The sequence below is a fragment of the Pan paniscus genome, chromosome 10 (genome assembly GCF_029289425.2).
Source record: "Pan paniscus chromosome 10, NHGRI_mPanPan1-v2.0_pri, whole genome shotgun sequence".
Taxonomy (NCBI): domain Eukaryota; kingdom Metazoa; phylum Chordata; class Mammalia; order Primates; family Hominidae; genus Pan; species Pan paniscus.
The window spans coordinates 107,586,385-107,606,769 of NC_073259.2; the positions used below are offsets into that span (position 1 = coordinate 107,586,385).

The 20,385-nt window shown below is 36.0% G+C and overlaps 1 protein-coding gene across 9 annotated transcripts in view; it reads right to left on the reverse strand.

Annotated features, from left to right (window-relative positions):
• ANKS1B (ankyrin repeat and sterile alpha motif domain containing 1B) overlaps positions 1-20,385 on the reverse strand; it is a 1,251,294-nt gene that overhangs the window by 794,260 nt on the left and 436,649 nt on the right. The gene's annotated exons all lie outside the window — the stretch shown is intronic.

Below are 20,385 nucleotides of genomic sequence, written 5' to 3' on the forward strand. Positions count from 1 at the left end.
GTGATCTGCCTGCCTCGGCCTCCCAAAGTGCTGGGATTACAGACATGAGCCACTGTGCCTGGCCTGACTGTGTATTTTTAAACAGACTGTCTTGAAGCTCACTTTCTTCTGCTGCTTGATCAATTCTACCATTAAAAGACTCTGATGCATTCTTCAGTGTGTTGATTGTGTTTTTTCAGCTCCAGAATTTCTACTTGATTCTTTTTAATTATTTCATTCTCTTTGTTAAATTTATGTAATAGAATTCTGAATTCCTTCTGTGTCTTATCTTGAATTTCTTTTGAGTTTCCTCAACACAGCTATTTTGAATTATCTGTCTGAATGGTCATGTACCTCTGTTTCTCCAGGATTAGTCCCTAGTGCCTTACTGAGTTCATTTGGTGAGGTCATATTTTCCAGGATGGTCTTGATGCTTGTAGATGTTCATCAGTGTCTGGACACTGAAGAGTTAGGTCTTTATTGTAGTCTTCGCAGTACAGGCTTGTTTGTGCCTGTCCTTCTTGGGAAGGCTTTCCAGATACTCAAAGGGACCTAGGTTCTAAGCCCCCTAATGCTGTGGTTTTTGCAGACTCATAGAAGTATCATTTTGGTGATCTTGGATAAGATCTGAAATGATTCTCTTGATTACCAGGCAGAGACTCTTGTTCTCTTTCCTTACTTTCTCCGAAACAAATAAAGTCAGTGTCTCTCTCTCAATCCGTCACTCTCTCTCTCTCTCTGCTGAGCCACCTGGAACTTGGGGTATGGTGATGCAAGCACCCCTGTGGCCACAGCCATTGAAACTGTGCTCTGTCAGACTTGAAGCCAGTACAGCACTGGGTCTTGCCCCACACATACTGTAAACACTTTCTGGCTACCACCTCTGTTGACTCAAGGCACTAGGGCTCAGTGATTAGTGGGTAGCAAAGCCAGCCAGGTCTGTGTCCTTCCCCTTAGGACGGGAAGTTCCCCTACGTCCTGGGTGGGTCCAGAAATGCTGTTTGAGAAGCAGAGATTGGAGTCGAAAACCTTCTAAGTTTACCTGATGTTCTATTCTACTGCAGGTAAGCTGGCTCTCAAACCACAATACAAAGTCCTTCCTAGTCTTCTCCTTACTGTTTTTCTAATGCCTGATTATGGATCCTAGACTTGTTTTTGTACTTGAATTTTTACAATAGTAGCAGGCCTAGAACTGTGTTCTCTGCCTTGGTCTTTAACAGCTCTCTTCCAAGAGACTGATGTCCAGTCCCTGAATCCTAAACAGGTCCTTTAGGCCCTGTGCCACCTAAATTTACACCTCCTGTGGGAATGTATAGCTTTGATGCTTTGCCTTATTTAGATTGCTTTATCCTACCTGCTACTGTCAATTGTGCAATGTGCAGACCAAATAGTACTGCTTCAAAGTGACTAATCATGCATACTGACAGCACTTAATAAGTAAAGAGAACATTATGCCCCCCAAGAAAAAGAAATATTAGCAATAAGAAATCTATATAATAAGCGTTCATATGTTGTTTACACTGTGTTTCTATAACATTTAAAACTATCAGTGGTGGGCAGAATATAACAAGTCAAACTTTATTAGTGACTCAGTAAAAGGTTCTATGCTTCAGTAGAGAAAAGAATTATAAAAATTCATCATGGAGCTATGTGGATTAGCAATACTATGAAAAAAATATTAGGCATTACAGCTGACAGTATGAGTCAGACTGTAACATGCCAGTTAAAGAAATTAATGTGACATTAGCTGATTTAATACAAGTATGATATTTCACCTAGAAAGAGTGACAGGCCTCCACTCTTCAGTGCTAATTAGTATTGGGAATGATTTGGCTTCACAGTTTCATAAAAGGCAGGCTAACTGGATTGTGCTGAATTTCCTTTAGTAAGGCTGTGCAAGGTCTTATTCATCAAAGAGACTGGGGGAGACTTGGCCTTCTGACTTACGAAAGATCTTAGCAACAATCAGGAACCCAGAGGCAGACACAGTAGTTGCCCAAAAGTACCAATAATGTAGTTTTTCAAATCAGAAATTAGGTGGCCTAGAGGCTTTTCTAGACTACTCTGATAGGGCATCTCACTGAACTTGCTTCCTAGCACAGCTCTATTCTTAGCCACATGGGAAAACTAAAGCATCTTAATTGACACTACAGGGGAATCACACATGATGCACTTGGCTTGGTGCTGGGGCTGACACTTGAGGAGAAGCAAAGACCAAATGGACCGTTTTCTGTGAACATAAGTGAGGAAAATGGTGAGTATTAAACCCGTCATGTGAGAAAAGATTAAATAAGAAAAGGTGCTGAGGAACGTGTATGACAAACATTTAAAAGGTAAAATAGTGATTAGAATTGTTATCTATCTCTAAGGAAGTAGAAATAATGCAGATGGGGAGATGGTAACAGGGACAGATATTGCAGCTGATGATAAGATTTCTAATAATTAGAGCTTTGCAGTACAAAACTGGCTGCTTAGTAAGTAGCAAACTCTCTGTCCCTGGAGTCTTCAAGGCTAGCCTGATCTATACAAGGATTCTTCTTTTTTTTTTTTTTTTTTTGAGACGGAGTCTCACTCTGTTGCCCAGGCTGGAGTGCAGGGGCGCGATCTTGGCTCACTGCAAGCTCCGCCTCCTGGGTTTACACAATTCTCCTGCCTCAGCCTCCCAATAGCTGGGACCACAGGCGTCCGCCACCACGCCCGGCTGATTTTTTGCATTTTTAGTAGAGACAGGGTCTCACCCTGTTAGCCAGGATGGTCTCAATCTCCTAACCTTGTGATCCACCTGCCTCGGCCTCCCAAAGTGCTGGGACTACAGGCGTGAGCCACCACACCCGGCCTATACAAGGTATCTTCTGAGTGTAGAAGATAGCAGTTTGAATTAGACGAGTTTTAAGATGCTAAGTAAATGAGAGAATCGGAATAGAAGTTTTGTATTAGTACTATGGTACAAGTTACCTGCATATATTCACTGCTTCCTGAATTTTTTCTGATAATGGGGGAAGTAACACTAATACAAGAGTGTGGGTTTATGGCTTTTTTAAAGTTAGAAATGACTCACAGTTCCAAATGACTCAAGGTAGGTGAAAGTTTTTGGAAGTGGTCTGACTACTCTGACATCTTCCCACAATATCAAGAAAAAGTATCCCCTGAAGATTTACAATGACATTCAAATAAGAAAAACTACAACATGAATATGAAATCAGAAGAAAAATAACTTCTTTTTAAAACGAAGATACTTTAGGTGGGAGCAAAGAATGAATGACAGAAAGGCAGCCATGGGGGAAGGAGCATCACGTAACAGTGGTAGGCAGAATAATGGCTCTGAAAGATGTCCATGTCTGAATCCCTGGAAACTAGGAATACATTACGTAACACACAGCAAAAGGAACTTTGCAGATGTAAGTCAAGGATCTTGCTATGAGGAGATCATACTGCATTATCCAGGTGGCCCACTATACTCAGAAAGGACATTATAAGTAGAAGAGGGAGAAAGGAGAGCCAGTGTCAGTGATGCAACACGAGGTATTTGACTGGCTGTCACTGGTTTTGGAGCTTGAAGTTAGCCATATGTATTAGTCTGTTTTCATGCTGCTCATAAAGACATACCCAAGACTGGGTAATTTACAAAGAAAAAGAAGTTTAATGGACTCACAGTCCCATGTAGCTGGGGAGGCCTCACAATCATGGCAGAAGAGCAAGGGACGTCTTACATGGCAGCAGGCAAGAGAGAACGAGAGCCAAGCAAAAGGGGAAACCCCTTATAAAACCATCAGATCTCATGAGATTTATTCCCTACCATGAGAACAGTATTGGGGAACTGCCCCCATAATTCAATTATCTCCCACAGGATCCCTCCCACAGCATAGGAATCATGGGAATTCTGGGAGCTACAGTCCAAGATGAGATTTGGGTGGGGACACAGCCAAATCATATCACCATGAATCAAGAACTGTGAGCAGCTCATAGAAGCTGGAAAAGGCAGGAAAACAGATTCTTCCCTAGAGCCTCCAGAAACGAAAGCAGCCCTTTCTATATTTTCGACTGGTAGGTCCCATTCTGGACCTCCAGAACTGAAGAATAATACATTTGTGTTGTTTTTTTAAGCCACTAAATGTGTGGTAATTTGTTACAGCAGCATTAGGAAACAAATGCAATAATATACCAGCAGAAGGCATCACACAGGGAGGCATGGGCTAAGAGAAGGACATAAAATTGGACACCAGTGGGAAAATACACATTATCATTTTGTACTATGACTCAATATTTTAAAGATGGTGATTCTTTCTCGGTTTTAAATGTAATGCAATACCATTGCAATACAGTTTCCCTCCAACTCCAACTTAGTTCTTGACAAGTAAGCCTAAAGTGCATTTGGAAAAATAAATGTGTGACAATAGCCAGGTTATCAATCTGAAAAGAGAAAGGTAATGGAGGGAGTGGAGATCAACCTTTATCAGATATTTAGGTAAACTACAAATGGTTCTGGTACAATAATTGAAAGGCAAGATAACAGAAAAAATACTTTAAAAGAAGGTTCTGATGCTTGCAGAAACTTATTACATTATAAAGGTGGTATTTCAAATCAGTAAGAAAACCATGGGTTATATAATAATTGTCAGTGAGGTAACCAACTAGTCATTTAGAGAGAAATAATAAACTTGAATTACTACTGCATTCCTTATATCAAATTAATTCCTGATAAAGATTTAAACAATTAGCAAATATACTTGTTATAATAATCTTGAAATAAGAATAACTTTTGACCAGAAGCTACAACCAGACACATAACCAAGGTTGTACAGAAAAAGATTGATAAATTTGAATATATACTACTATTAAATTTGTATAAAGAAACTAAAATATCATAAAGATCAAGAGACAAAAAATTTGGCAAAATTCTTTGACAAATATAACAAAGGGTCAATCTCTTTAATATATATAAAGATAATAATAAATTGAGATGAAAGAGACCATCAACCTAAGAGAAAAAAATGAGCAAAGATTACAGGCAGTTATAAAAATAACTAGAAATTTCTTATATGAAAAGATGCTCAACTTCATTTATAATTAAATATATGTACATGAAAGCAAGATAACACACTATTCTTGATCAAATTGCTGTAGATAATACACAGTGTTAGTGAGGGTTTGAAAAAAATGGGCACTTTATATAAAAGTTAAAAGACTAACCATCTGTTAGTCAAAGTGTGAATTGATGTAAACCTCTTTCTGGCTAATTTGTCATTTGTTACAGGAGATCGTTAGAAAGCAGATCTTTAGACAGCATGGACTTTAGAACTTTTGCCATGTTAAAATTTTTCCCTCACCTGGGAACAGGTGGGATTGATAAACTGCCATTACTATTTCTAAAACATGGTACTGTAAAGCACCATTTACATGCATTGCATAATTATTACTCTATCTAAAAAATGCTAAATGCTGGATATGCTGTATGTTTCTATTAAATAATAAAATGGGAGTGTGGGTGGAGGGAAGCCTGCCTCTTGGTGTCATGCATGAGAAAAACTAATCAGATCTCACCAATATCAATCGTCTGAGCTGTGAATGGGTGTCGGGATAGCATCCCTCTTTAGAAGTTACTGATGAAACCCCATGAAGCTTGATTCTTAGATAAGCCTTGCTTGGTCAGCCGCTTCAAAATTGGAGGTACCAATTTAACATTTGAAAACAAAAAATCTCAACAACAAAGTTCTGAGAAACCAGTGTGGGTACTATCTAAGAATGTTACTTTGGGTATGATATGCGTTAAACTATGTCCTCCCAAAATTCACATGTCAAAGTCCTAACCCCAGTACATAAGAATGTGACATTATTTAGAAATAGGGCCACTTCAGATGCAATTAGTTAAATGGAGATGAGGTTATTAGGGTGGACCCCAATCCAATGACAAGTGTCGTTATAAAAAGAAGAAATCTGGAGACAGACTTGTACACAGGTATAACATCATATGAAGATTGGAGTTATGCTGCCACAAGCCAAGAAATGCTAAACATTGTCAGAAAACCAACAGGAATGGAACAAATTCTCTCTCACAGACCTCAGAAGGAACCAGTCCTGCTGACACCTTAATTTTGAACTTCTAGCCTTTAGAACTGTGAGACAATAAATTTCTGTTAAGGTATACAGTTTGTAGTACTTTCTTATGGAAACCCTAGCAAGCCAATATAGAGTTAAAAAAACACTAAAAGGTACTGGTTGAAAAACTTTTGATTAATCTCTTAGCATTTTAACATATTTACTCCTTGGGAAAAAAATAACAATTAGGGACTATCAAAAAAGGGGATTATCTTTCTTCTTGATAAAATTCCCAAAAGTGTAATAGGTATCAAAATTTTAAAATCACGTACCCTTTAATAAATAAGTATTGTTGCTGTAAACAGGCAATATAGTACAATATAGTGGTCTACAGACTTTAGACTGCACAAAGTCCACCTGGATCACTTGTTAGTAATCCAGATTTGTGGCTCTCCCCCAAATTCTTACTAAATCGGAATCTCTGGTGGTAGCCATGGAGAGTTATATTTTACAATTATCCCAGGTCATGTTGATGCAAATTGTTGGTGAAATATACTTGGAAAACACAGGAATAGTAGTTAAAGAGCATGAGCCCTTTAACTGGAGTCAGAATCCCAACTCTGCCTTTTTTAACAAAGTTGCCTTGGCAAAGTCTTACAGTTTCCTCATCTGCAAAATTAGAATAGTAATAGTATCTGCTTCAAGGTTTTGTTGGTAGTTGTGAATGAAATAATAAAATCAATAAATAACTTTGATTAAAATGTATCAAACCAATGACATTCTTAACATAAAGAGAAAAAAACTATTTTAAAATTCATATGGGACCAAAAAAAAAAAATGGCCCAAATAGCCAAGGCAATTCTAAGCATAAAGAACAAAGTTGGAAGCATCACATTACCCGACTTCAAACTATATACTACAAGGCTACAGTAACCAAAACAGCATGGTACTGGTGCTAAAGTAGACACATAGACAAGCAGAACAGAGTAGAGAGCTCAGAAATAAGGCCACATGTCTACAACCATTTGATCTTCGCCAAACCTGACAAAAACAAGCAACGGGAAAAGGACTCCCTACTCAATAAATGGTGCTGGGATAACTGGCTAGCCATATGCAGAAAATTGAAACTGGACCCCTTCCTTACACCATATACAAAAAATCAACTCAAGAAGGATTAAAGACTTAAATATAAAACCTAAATCCATAAAAACCCTGGAAGAAAACCTAGGAAATACCACTCTGGACATAGAACTAGGCAAAGATTTCCTGATGAAGATGCCAAAAACAATTGCAACAAAATCAAAAATTGACAAACGGGACCTAATTAAACTAAAGAGCTTCTGCACAGCCAAAAAACAAACAAAAAAAAAAACAAAAAAGAAAACAAAAAAAAAAACCATCAACAGAGTAAACAGACAACCTACAGAATGGGAGAAAATATTTGCAAAGTATGCATCTGACAAAGGTCTAATCCCAAATCTATAAAAAACTTTTAAAAAATTACAAGCAAAAAAACCAAACAACCCCATTAAAAATGAGGAACATAACATGAATAAAATGATTCATTTCAAAATAAGATGATTCATTTCATAAAGCACTTAGTCTAGCGTCTAAAAGCCTAAGTGATCAATCAATGTAGCCATTATTACTACTCAGTAATTTTTAAAATGAGATAAATGTGCAAGTACTGATATGTTAAGCTAAAACAATAAACAAAGGGAAGAATAATATGTGATGTATGTTCATATCTGTGTGAAAAAAGTATGCACTCAAATTATATATTCCTGGAATATTTCTAGAAGATATTATTAGAAACATTTGGTGTTTAACACTGGGAAATGAGATCATATTCTCTTTTGCTTTGCTTGATTTAAAAAAATTATATGTACATGTGATTTTCAGGGAAAAAATATAGTTTGTGAATCTACCACCTGAGGAAAGAGATGATACCATTTCAAATACAAATGAGCTTTGATTTTTATTTCTGGCACTACTGTGTAGAAATTTGCATACCCCAGGTGAAATTGGAAATGGTGAAATCCCAAGAATAATCTCTGTAATGAATCATACAAATGCAACTGAAAACATGCCAAATGTCAGGTAAAACTAAATAGGAACCACCTTTGTACAAATCCTCAAAAAAAGACCTAGATGATCTAGATCAGAAGTCAACAAGAAGTCAAAAGAAGTGGAATGTAGTTCACCAATAAGAAGATGACAAAGAGGAAAATGTTCACCTAGACTCGAACCCTTGAACCATTTATCTTTCTCTTGTTCTATCACGCTTACTGTTTCTGTAAAGAAGCCATCAACAAGTTGGGCGTAGTAGCTCACACCTGTAATCCCAGCACTTTGGGAGGCTGAGATGGGCCGATCAGCTGAGGTCTGGAGTTCAAGACCAGCCTGGCCAACATGGTGAAATGCTGTCTCTACTAAAAATACAAAAATGAGCAGGGCATGGTGGCGTGTGCCTGTAATACCAGCTACTTGGGAGGCTGAGGGAGGAGAATCACTTGAACCTGGGAGGCAGAGGTTGCAGTGAGCAAAGATTGCACCACTGCACACCAGCCTGGTGACACAGCAAGACTCTGTTTCCAGGAAAAAAATAAAAGAAGAAGTAGTCATCAACTTCTGTAAGCTTTTCACTTCCTAATTACCCCTAAATCCACACTATTTTTCTACGTCCATAATCACTAAGCTAGTTCAAGCTTCATCAGCTCATACCTATGTTACATATTTAAATAATCTCCAAACTCCCATCTAATTTAGCTCCATTTTAACCAGGAGTTCCCATCATTCTGAATACTAAAACATTTTTTTCGAAGTAAAAATTTTTACAGATTCTCTACGTGATAATATTAGGATTAATGTAGGAATGTAGACAGTATAATAAATGACTTTCTTATTTACTCTCTAAATTATAGATAAGAGTCCAGGGTTCAAGAAACCAGCCAGAGATTTTAAACATTTAGGCTTTGCAGGCCACATGGTCTCTGTTGTAACTACTCAGTATTGGTGTTGTAGCACAGAAGCAGCCACGGACAATATGTAAATAGAAAAGCTTGTCCAGATTTGGCCTGCAGTGAGTCAGAACTGTCCTAGTGACCACAGATTGCCAGACTGGCAAAGAGCTCATGCAAAAGAGTTTAAAACATCAGTAAGGCTAGTGATGAAGCAGATACCGGTTTAGGCCCTTGGCAATGTAGGCTTCCTACTCCTATACTCTAGAACTACATAGACTGGCATCAGGTCTCCCAAGCGAGTTCTTTATTGCTAGGCTTACCTTACATACTTTCTGCAGGTGAGAAGATCACAAAGAGAATAAGTGACACAAGCTCAGTTTCTGCTCCCAAGTTTAGGAGTCAGTTAACTTCCCTGAGAAAAGAACAGGAACAGAGAGAAGCCCAGTCACACTTATCCATAACTCTCCACGTGAAAATACGAAGTCAGGGGAAAGAATCTCACTTTCCTTGCCCAACTGCAACAGGTAAGTTGTACCACTGTATTAAAAAAATCAGCAAAAAGCAAAAGTGATTTTCCATTTTTATTAATCACAACAAAACTTATGCAAATTTTAAAATAATAAATATGGACATGGATATGTAAAACCTACCATTTATTTAATCTACAGACAGAGGTTAGTATCTGTATGGATTTTCAAGCCCTTTTCAGCAACCCCATAGTGGCCCACTTGAGATCCACAGCTTCATACCATTTCTAAAAGGTAGGGACTATTATAACCCTCACAGTATAGTACTGTCAGAGGACAATCATGATCATCCAATGAATATTTGTTGAATAAAAATATGAATTTTATACTAATTTATTCTTTAAAGCTTTCAAAGACTCTCCAAGGATACCTTTTAATACAAACCCTCTCCTCCCATATGCCTGATATACTCAGTAGCCTCCATCCTGAATGACATATTCCCGCCTCTGTCTTCTTGCTTATGTTCTTCTTATTCCCTCTGAGTAGCAGGGCCCTCCCAGGCCTATAGAAATTCTCCCTTTCCTTCATAGGCAATCATAAATTCTACTTAGTCCAGTAAGAATTTTGTGGCTACACTTGACTACATAGCTTGCTTTCTTCTCTGAACCTAAAAACAACAGTAATATTCTGTTTGATATTAAATCAGTATCTCATGACACATTAGCTTTTCAGGACTGCATTTATAATCAATATTTTTATTGTTAGCTACTTTTGTTGTTGTTGTAGTATACGTTTTTATTTTTACTTTTTATTTCAATAGCTTTAGGAATACAAGTGTTTTTTGGTTACATGGATAAATTATAGGAACCTCCCAACTCTCCCCCCTTCTGAATCTCCAGTGTCAACTACACCACACAGTACACCTTTGTGTACCTATAACTTAGCTTCCAATTATAAGTAGGAATATGTGGTATTTGGTTTTCTATTTCCAAGTTACTTCACTTAGGATAATGGCTTCCAGTTCCATACAAGGTGCTGCAAAAGACATAATTTTATCCTTTCTTATGGCTGAGTAGTATTCCATGGTATATATACCACATTTTCTTTATCCAGTCATCAGCTGATGGGCACTGAGATTGATTCCATATCTTTGCAATTGTGAATTGTGTTGCAATTAACATATGAGTACAATTGTCTTTCTAATAACTTCTTTTTCTTTGAGGAAATACCCAGTAGTTGGAATGTTCAATAGATGGTAGATGTGCTTTTAGTTCTCTGAAAAATTGCCACACTGTTTTCCATAGAGGTTTTACTAATTCACATTCCCACCAACAGTTTATAAGCATTCTCTTTTCTCCGCATCTGAACCAACATCTATTGCTTTTTGACTTTTTGAAAATGGCTATTCTGACTAGGGTGATCTTGTAGCTCACTGTGGTTTTAATTTGCATTTCTCTGATGATTAGTGATATTGGGCATGTGTTTGTTGGCCATTTGTAGGTCTTCTTTTGAAAAATATCTGTTCATATTGCTTGTCTACTTTGTAACGGGATTGTTTTTTTTTTTTCTTGCTGATTTGTTTGAGTTCCTTATAGATTCTGCATATTAGTGCTTTGTCAGATGTATAGTTTGTGGATATTTTCTCCCATTCTGTAGGTTGTCTGTTTACTTTGTGGATTATTTCTTTTGCAGTGCAGAAGCTTTTTCATTTAATTCAATCACATTTATTTTTGTTTTGTTGGATTTACTTTTGGGGTCTGTGCCCTAAATTATTTGCCGAAGCCAATATCCAGAAGAGTTTTCCTATGTTTTCTTCTACAATTTTTATGGTTTCAGGTCTTACATTTAAGGTTTTTTGTTGTTGTTGTTGTTGTTGTTGTTTGTTTGTTTGTTTTTGAGACGGAGTCTCGCTCTGTCGCCAGGCTGGAGTGCAGTGGCCCGATCTCGGCTCCCTGCAAGCTCCGCCTCCCAGGTTCACGCCATTCTCCTGCCTCAGCCTCCCGAATAGCTGGGACTACAGGTGCCTGCCACCCAACCTGGCTAATTTTTTGCATTTTTAGTACAGACGGGGTTTCATCGTGTTAGCCAGGATGGTCTCAATCTCCTGACCTCGTGAGCCACCCACCTCGGCCTCCCAAAGTGCTGGGATTACAGGCGTGAGCCACCGCGCCTGGCCACATTTAAGTTTTTAATTAATCTTGAGTTAATTTTTATACATGGTGAGAGATAGGAATCCAGTTTTCATTCTTCTATACGTGGCTATTCCATTTTCTCAGCACCATTTATTAAATAGGATGTCCCTTCCCCAGTGCATGTTTTTGTCTGCTTAGTCAAAGATCAGTTGGTTGTAGGTATTTTGCTTTGTTTCTGGGTTCTCAATTCTGTTACATTTGTCTATGTGCCTATTTTACACCAGTACCATGCTATTTTGGTTACTATTATAGCCCTGTAGTATAACATGAAGTCAGGTCATGTGATGCATCTAGATTTGTTCTTTTTCCTTAGGACTGCTTTTGCTAGTTAGGCTTTTTTGGTTGGTTCCTTGTGAATTTTTGGATTGTTTCTTCTAATTCTGTGAAGAATGACATTGGTATTTTGATAGGAATTGTATTGAATCTGTAGATTGCTTTGAGCAGTATGGTCATTTTCACAATATTGATTCTTCCAATCCATAAGAATAGGATGTTTTTCCATTTGTTTGTGTCATCTATGACTTCTTTCATTGGTGTTTTGTAGTTCTCCTTGGAGAGACCTTTCACATCCTTGGTTAAGTGCATTAGGTATTTTATTAATATTATATTATTTTGCAGCTATTGTAAATGGGATTGAGTTCTTGATTTCATTTTCAGCTTGGTCATTGTTGGTGTATAGCAGTGCTACTGATTAGTGTTTATGTTGATTTTGTAATCTGAGACTTTAGTGAATTCATCTATCAGATCTAGGAGTCTTTTGGAGGAGTCTTTGGGGTTTTCAAGGTATAAGATCATATCATCAGCAAAAGAAGATAGTTTGGCTTCCTCTTTTCCAATTTGGATGTTCTTTCTTTCTCTTGCCTGATTGCTCTGGCTAAGACTTCCAGTACTGTGCTGAATAGAAGTGATGAAAGTGGGCATCCTTGTCTTGTTCCAGCCTTCAGGGAGAATGCTTTCAACTTTTCCCCATTCAATATGATGTTGGCTGTGGGTTTATCATATATGGCTCTTATCATTTTGAGGTATTTTAGCTACTTTTTAGATTCTACCCTCCCAGTGAGCTAGTGCTCCATTTGGTGTTTCATTTGTGTGTGTGTGCACGCTTCTATTTTATGCTTCACAGAAATCCATACAATTCTTACACAGAGTAGACTTTCAAAATATTGAATTATTTATGTTAAATGACTCAATTAATTAACAAAAGAATGGATAAATAAATAACATAAATGACCAATATTAATAAAAATTAAGTCTTAAAAATATGGAGAAAAACCTGAATGGCCTCCCAAAACCTTCCAATCCCTGTGCTATTTTAACAGAAACATTAATTATTTTTAAAAAACCCTCTTTGTAGTCATTTACTTCACAGATACAAGAAATATGGTAACATAAAGGTAAATAATATAAATCTGTGACTTGAATCCTTGAAAAATCTGGAAGAACAAAAATATTGACAAATAATATCATTGTTTAAAATACTGAAAAAGAATATATTGCAATGACAATATGAAAATATGTTTTGGTATCTCCAGTCTCAGTCTTGTTAGAAGTATGTTCAGAAGTGAACAACTGAATGAGAAGTGAAGTGCTCATAGGGGAAGGATAAGTCCAGAAATCTGAATTTAGTCCCACATAGCAATGAATGTTTCTCAATTATACAAATTACAGTCACCACTTCAGTGATAATCATGTCATTTGCCATTTATTGTTTTCACTCATCAAGGGATAAAGAAAAATAAAAGATGAAAGTTACTTGAAAAATAATGATGAATCCATATGCTGAGAGAAAAGCATTGTGTTCTAAATGACAACCAACACCTGAACCCAGGACTCACTTATTTGGTTAATTAATATACATTCGAGGCTGTGAAATTGTCATTTCTACACATAATAATTAAACACCATTAATGGAAACACCTAAAATAACTACATTTGCTTTCTCAGAGAATTACACATTAGGAAAGTAAGTTAAAGTGATAAACATTTTACAATATATTTAGACTTTTAGGAAACTTTTTTTTTCTTTTTTCTTTTCTTTTTTTTTTTTTTTTTTTTGAGATGGAGTCTCGCTCTCTCACCCAGGCTGGGGTGCAGTGGCACAATTTCGGCTCACTGCAAGCTCCACCTCCCGGGTTTACCCCATTCTCCTGCCTCAGCCTCCCGAGTAGCTGGGACTACAGGCACCTGCCACCACACCCGGCTGATTTTTTCTATTTTTAGTAGAGACGGGGTTTCACCATGTTAGCCAGGATGGTCTCGATCTCCTGACCTCGTGATCTGACCACCTCGGCCTCCCAAAGTGCTGGGATTACAGGCATGAGCCACCGCGCCCGGCCCTTTTTAAAAAATTAACGTGATTTAGGAGGCCACTTGAAGATATTCAGCTTTTGATGGCATAAAATTCTGGCTTTAATAACCAACCACTAGTTATTTAATATGATTGTGTACCTGCAAAAAGCTTAAGAAACTTTTAGCTAAATGAAGGAATTCTTTAAGAAGACAAAATAAGAATTAGTCACATATCTGCTTTTCCACTATTCTTGTTACCATTACTCTACCAGCATCCCTGCAAAGCAGATCAGCAATATTTGTGTGTTTTGAAACTCCTCTGGTTTCCTGGCTTCTCAGATCCAGTCCATCACCAAATCCCATGATTGGTCCACTCTTGTTGTCCCACGTCCATGTTAAACTAAGTTTCAGCATCACATATGCAGATTAATGTCACTGTCTCTGAACTCATCTCCCTTCTTGTACAGCTTCACTTCATCCTATATACCACCATTAGAAGAATCTTTGAACACAATTATTCTCAAATTATTCCTAGCCCAAAAACTCAAATACTTTCTAAATAAATTTTATTCAAATCAAAACTCTCTAGCATAGCGCTGTATATCCCAACATGCCAATTTCACCTTCTTTATTTCATTTTCCATTCAACTGTATGCCAAGGCTCTACTTTGAGCTCATCTGCTTGTTAGATCAGCTTAACACTGAATTTGAACATGCCTTACCTCACAATTCTACTTCTTCAAGTTCTTCACCTATTTTAAAAGCCAGTGAAGAAGCACTTACAGAGGTAGAATAAGAATCTCCAGAACTCCACTCCTTCATAAAAGGCACAGGAACACTCAAAAAGTTGTCAAAATAAACTTTAGCACTTAACCAAAGGTTTGCAATAATCCATCAAGGATTTATTCAAGAAAATCATCAGAATTTTTGTGAAAACAGTTAACATTGTGTATTTAAATTTGCTCTAATCCCATTTCCATCTCCCCAGCTCCACAACAGTCTCACAATCACTCTTAAACCAACATATACTAGAGGGCGTTAAATGGGTTTGGAGCTCTATAAACTGTCTTGTACTCACAGAGAATTCATATTTGATGTATGCAGCAACTCCCTGGAAAAGCTCCATTTATAGGACATGTCTTTATTTGACCTGATACAGAACTCACTCAGTGGGAAAGGCTCTGTTCTTAAGATGTTAGTCAAAATCAACCCTGACCCATAGAATGTACATCAAGAATGAACCCTAATGCAAACTATGAACTGAGGGTGATGATGATGTGTCAATGTAGGTTCATCAATTGTAACAAATGTAGCACTCTGGTGGGGATGTTGATAATGGGGGAAGCTACACATATGTATGGGGGCAAGGGAGATATGGGAAATCTCTGTACTTTCCTCTTAATTTTGCTATGAACCTAAAACTGCTCTAAAAAATTAGTCTTTATTATAAACAAAACTATGTATTTTTCTACAATCAAATTTCTTCACAGCTATATGTTCTTAGCTCCTTTCATGCTTTTATGTGTTTGTATACCTTTTGTGTTCCAGTGGTTGGGAATAGTTTTGTGAAAATAAAAAATATTTCCATAAAGAAAAAAAGCTAGAAAAGTTGTTGCTATTAGACCTACTCTATAAGAAATATGAAATTTTTATTTTAATTTAAATTTTGTGTGGGTACACAGTAGGTGTATGTATTTATAGGGTACATGGGATGTTTTGATACAGGCATGCAATATGAAATAAGCACATTATGAAGAACGGGGTATACAACCCCTCAAGCATTTACCCATTGAGTTTCAAACACTCCAATCACACTCTTTATTTTTAAATGTAGAGTTAAGTTATAATTTATTATAGTCACCCTGTTGTGCTATCAAATAGGTCTTACTCATTTTTTCTAAGTACTTTTGTACCCATTAACCCTCCCCACCTTAACCACAAACCCCACACTACCATTCCCAGCCTCTGGTAACCATCCTCCAACTCTCTATCTCCATGAGTTTGTTTTGCTTTTTAGATCCCACAAATAAACAAAAACATTTGATGTTTGTCTTTCTGTGCCTGGCCAATTTCACTTAACATAAAGATCTCCAGTTCCATCCATGTTGTTGCAAATGACTTGTCTAGATCTCATTATTTTTATGGCTGGATAGTACTCCATTGCGTATAAGTACCACATTTTCTTTATCCATTCATCTGTTGATGGACGCTTTGGTTGCTTCCAAATCTTAGCTATTGTAAACAGTGCTACAATAAACATAGGAGTGCAGATATCTCTTCAACATACTGATTTCCTTTTCTTTGGGTATATATCCAGCAGTGGGATCGCTGGACCATATGGTAGTTCTATTTTTAGTTTTTTGAGGAACCTCCATATTATCCTCCATAATGGTTGTACTAATTTACATTCCCACTAACAGTGTATAAGGTTTTCCTTTTTCTCTACATCCTCACCAGCACTTGTTATTGCCTGTCTTCTGAATTAAGCCATTTTAACTGGGTAAGATGATAGCTCATTGCAGTTTTCATTTATATTTCTCCAATGATCAATGATGTTGAACACCTTTTCATATGCCTGTTTTCCAGTTGTATATGTCTTCTTGTGAGAAATGTATATTCAAATCTTTTGCTCATCTTTTGGCGAAGTTATTTTCCTATAGAGTTGTTCGCACACTCTATATATTCTGGTTATTAATCCCTTGTCAAATGAGTAGTTTGCAAATATTTTCTTCCATTCTGTGGGTTGTCCTCTCACTTTATTGATTGTATCCTCTGCTGTGCAGAAGCTTTTTAACTTGATGTAATCCCATTTTTCCATTTTTGCTGTGGTTGTCTGTGCTTATGGTATATTGCTCAAGAAATTTTTGCCCAGACCAATGTCCTGGAGAATTTCCCCAAAGTTTTCTTATAGTAGTTTCATGGTTTGAGGGATTTGATTTAAGTCTTAATTCATTTTTATTTGATTTTTGTAATTAATGACAAATAGGGGTCTTGTTTCATTATTCTGCATATAGATATCCAGTTTTCCCAGTATCATTTATTGAAGAGACTGTCTTTTCCCCAGTGTACGTTCTTGGCACTTTTGTCAAAAATGAGTTCACTCTAGGTGTGTTTATTTGTTTCTGTGTTCTCTATTCTTTTCCATTGGTCTATGTATATATTTTTATGACAGTGTCATACTGGTTTGGTTATTGTAGCTTTGTAGTATAATTTGAAGTCAGGTAATGTGATTCCTCCAGTTTTGTTCTTTTTGCTTAGGATAGCTTTGGCTATTCTGGTTTTTTTGTGGTTCCATATACATTTTTGGATTATCTTTTCCTATTTCTGTGAAGAATGTTATTGGTATTTTGATAGGGATTTCATTGAATCTGTACATTTCTTTGGGTAGTACAAACATTTTAATAATATTGAGTCTTCCAATCCATGAACACGGAATGTCTTTCCATTTTTCTGTGTCCTCTTCAATTTCTGTGTCAATGGTTTATAGTTTTCATCATAGAGATCATTCACTTCTTTTCTTAATTCATTTGTTTTTAATCTTATGTGTGGCTATTGTAAATGGGATATTTTTATTTCTTTGTCACATTGTTCACTATTGGCACACAGAAATGCTACTGATTTTTGTATGTTAATTTTGTATCCTGCTACTTTACCAAATTTACTAGTTCTAATAGTTTTCTTGTGGAGCCTTTAGGTTTTTCTAAAATCATATCACCTGCAAACAAGGATAATTTGACTTACACCTTTCCAATATGGAGGCCCTTTATATCTTTCTGTTGTCTGATTGCTCTTGCTAGGACTTCCAGTACTATGTTGAATAATAGTGGTGACAGTGGGCATCCTTGTCATGTTCCAGATTTTAGAGAAAAGGCTTTCAGTTTTTCTCCATTCAATGTGCTACTAGCTATGGGTCTTTCATATATGGCTTTAATTATGTTGAGGTATGTTCCCTCTATTCTCAGTTTTTGAGGGTATTTTATCACGAAGAGATGTTGAATTTTATCAAATGCTTTTTCAGCATCAATCGAAATGGTCATATGGTTTTTATCCTTCATTCTGTTGATATGATATATCACATTGATTTGTGTATGTTGAATCATCCTTGCATCCCAGGGATAAATTTCACTTGATCATGATGAATGATAGAAATACTAAATTATTAAAGGGAGGCTTTCTGGCTGAAAAGACAGTAAACAGTAATGCAAATTCACACTAAAAAACATAAAAAGTGTGGGTAAAGGTAAATATAAGATAGTATAAATGTATTTTTATTTATACTCTTTTCACCACCCTTATGCCTTAAAAAATCAACTGCATAAAGCAATAATTACAAATCTCTGTTGATGTGCTTGTATGAAGATGTAATTTGTACAAAAGCAACAACACAAATAAGGGAGGAGGAAATATTGGGGCAAAGTTTTTTTGTATATTATTGAAACAAACTGTTGATATTAATTCAAAATAGATTATTTTAAGTTAAAAAATCAATTATAACCTCTAGAATACCAACTAAAAAATAACTCTTAAAAATGTACGAAAAACATAAAGGAAATTAAAAGAATAAACTAGAAAATATCTATTTAATACAAAGGAAGGCAGTAATGGAGGTATAGAGGGACAATAATGATATAAGAAATATTAGAAAGAAATAGCAAGATGGCAGGCATACATACTACCTTATCAACAATTACATTAAATGTAAGTAGATTCAACACTCCAAACAAAGAGATGAGCAGAATGGACTCTTCTGTTTTTGTTTGTTTTCGGTTTTGCTTTTTTGTTTTCTTATAGACAGGGCCTTGCTGTGTTGCCCAGGCTGGTTTCAAATTCCTGGCCTCAAGGGATCCTTCTGCCTCACTCTGCCTGCCACAAAATGCTGAGATTACAGACAAGCCACTGAGCCAAGCCAGATAAATTTTGTTCAAAAAAATGATCCACATGTTGTCCATAAAAGATACACTTAATATTCAAAGACATTAATAGGTTGAAAGTAAAAATATGAAAAAAGATACATCATGCAAATAACAACCAAAAGATAACTTCAGTGACTATACTAATATTGAACAAATAGACTTTGAGACAAAACTTGTCACTAGAGACAAAAAAAAAGACATTTTATAAAGATAAAACAGTCAGTCAGGAAGACACAACAAGCATAAACATATATACACCTAAAAATAGGGCCTCCAAAACATGAAACAAAAAGTAACAGAATTGAAGGAAGAAATAGACAATTAAAAAATAATAGTTGGAGACTTCAATATCACATTTTCAATAATGAATAGAACAATTAGGCAGAACATCAACCAGCAAACAGAAGACTTAAATAATACCATAAGCCAAGTAGACCTACCAGACATCTATAGACTACTCTACCAAACAACAGCAGAATGTGCGTTCTTCTTAAGTACACGTGAAACATCCTGCAGAATAGACCATGCAATATGAGACTTGCCATAAACAAGTCTCAATACATTTTAAATGTTTTATGTCATATAAGGTATGTTCTCTGACCATAATAGAAAAAAATTAGAAAACAATAAAAATGAAAATTGAGAAATTCATGAATATGTGGAAATAGTCAACATGCTCCTTAATTAGCAATGTGCCAAAGAAGAATTCTGAAGGGATATTAAAAATAATTTCAAATGAATGAAGACAAAAACACAACATACCAAAGCTTATGGAATGCCGCAGTGCTTAGAGAGAAATTCATAGCTGTAAGCCTATTTTTAAAAAGACATAAATCAATTATAACCTTTAGTATTAAGAAACTAGAAAGAAATATAAATTGAAAGCAAGCAGAAAAGAGGAAATAATAAGAGCAAAAATAAATGCAAATAAAGAATAGAAAAACAATAAAGAAATTCAAAGAAATGTAAGTTGGTTCTTTGAAAAAAATACAATTGACAAAATTTCAGGTAGACTGAACAAAAAAAAGAGAGAGAAGACTCAAATTACTAAAATCAGGAATGAAAGAGAAGCTATCACTACCAACTTTACAGAAATAAAAAAGTTTATAAGGAATAGTATGAATAACTCCATGCCAACAAAACAGATAGGCTAGCTGAAATAAACAAAATCCTACCAAAACTGACTCAAGAAAAAATAAAAATATCTGCGTAGACCTATAACAAGTAAGAGATTGAATTTGTAATTTCAAAACTTTCCATATATTACGGCCAGGCTCAGATGGCTTCAAATGTGAATTAAACCAAACATTTAAAGAAGACAATAACAATCCCTCATAAATGCTTCTTTAAAAAAAACAAACAAACAAAAAACACAAAAAAGGAAACACTTTCAAATTCATTTTAGGAATCTTGTATTACACTAATATCAAAACCATATAAACACATCACAAGAAAAGTAGACATCAACATCCCTTATAAATGTAGACACAACAACCTTCAACAAAATGCTGGCAAACTAAATGCAACAACATACAAAATAATTATA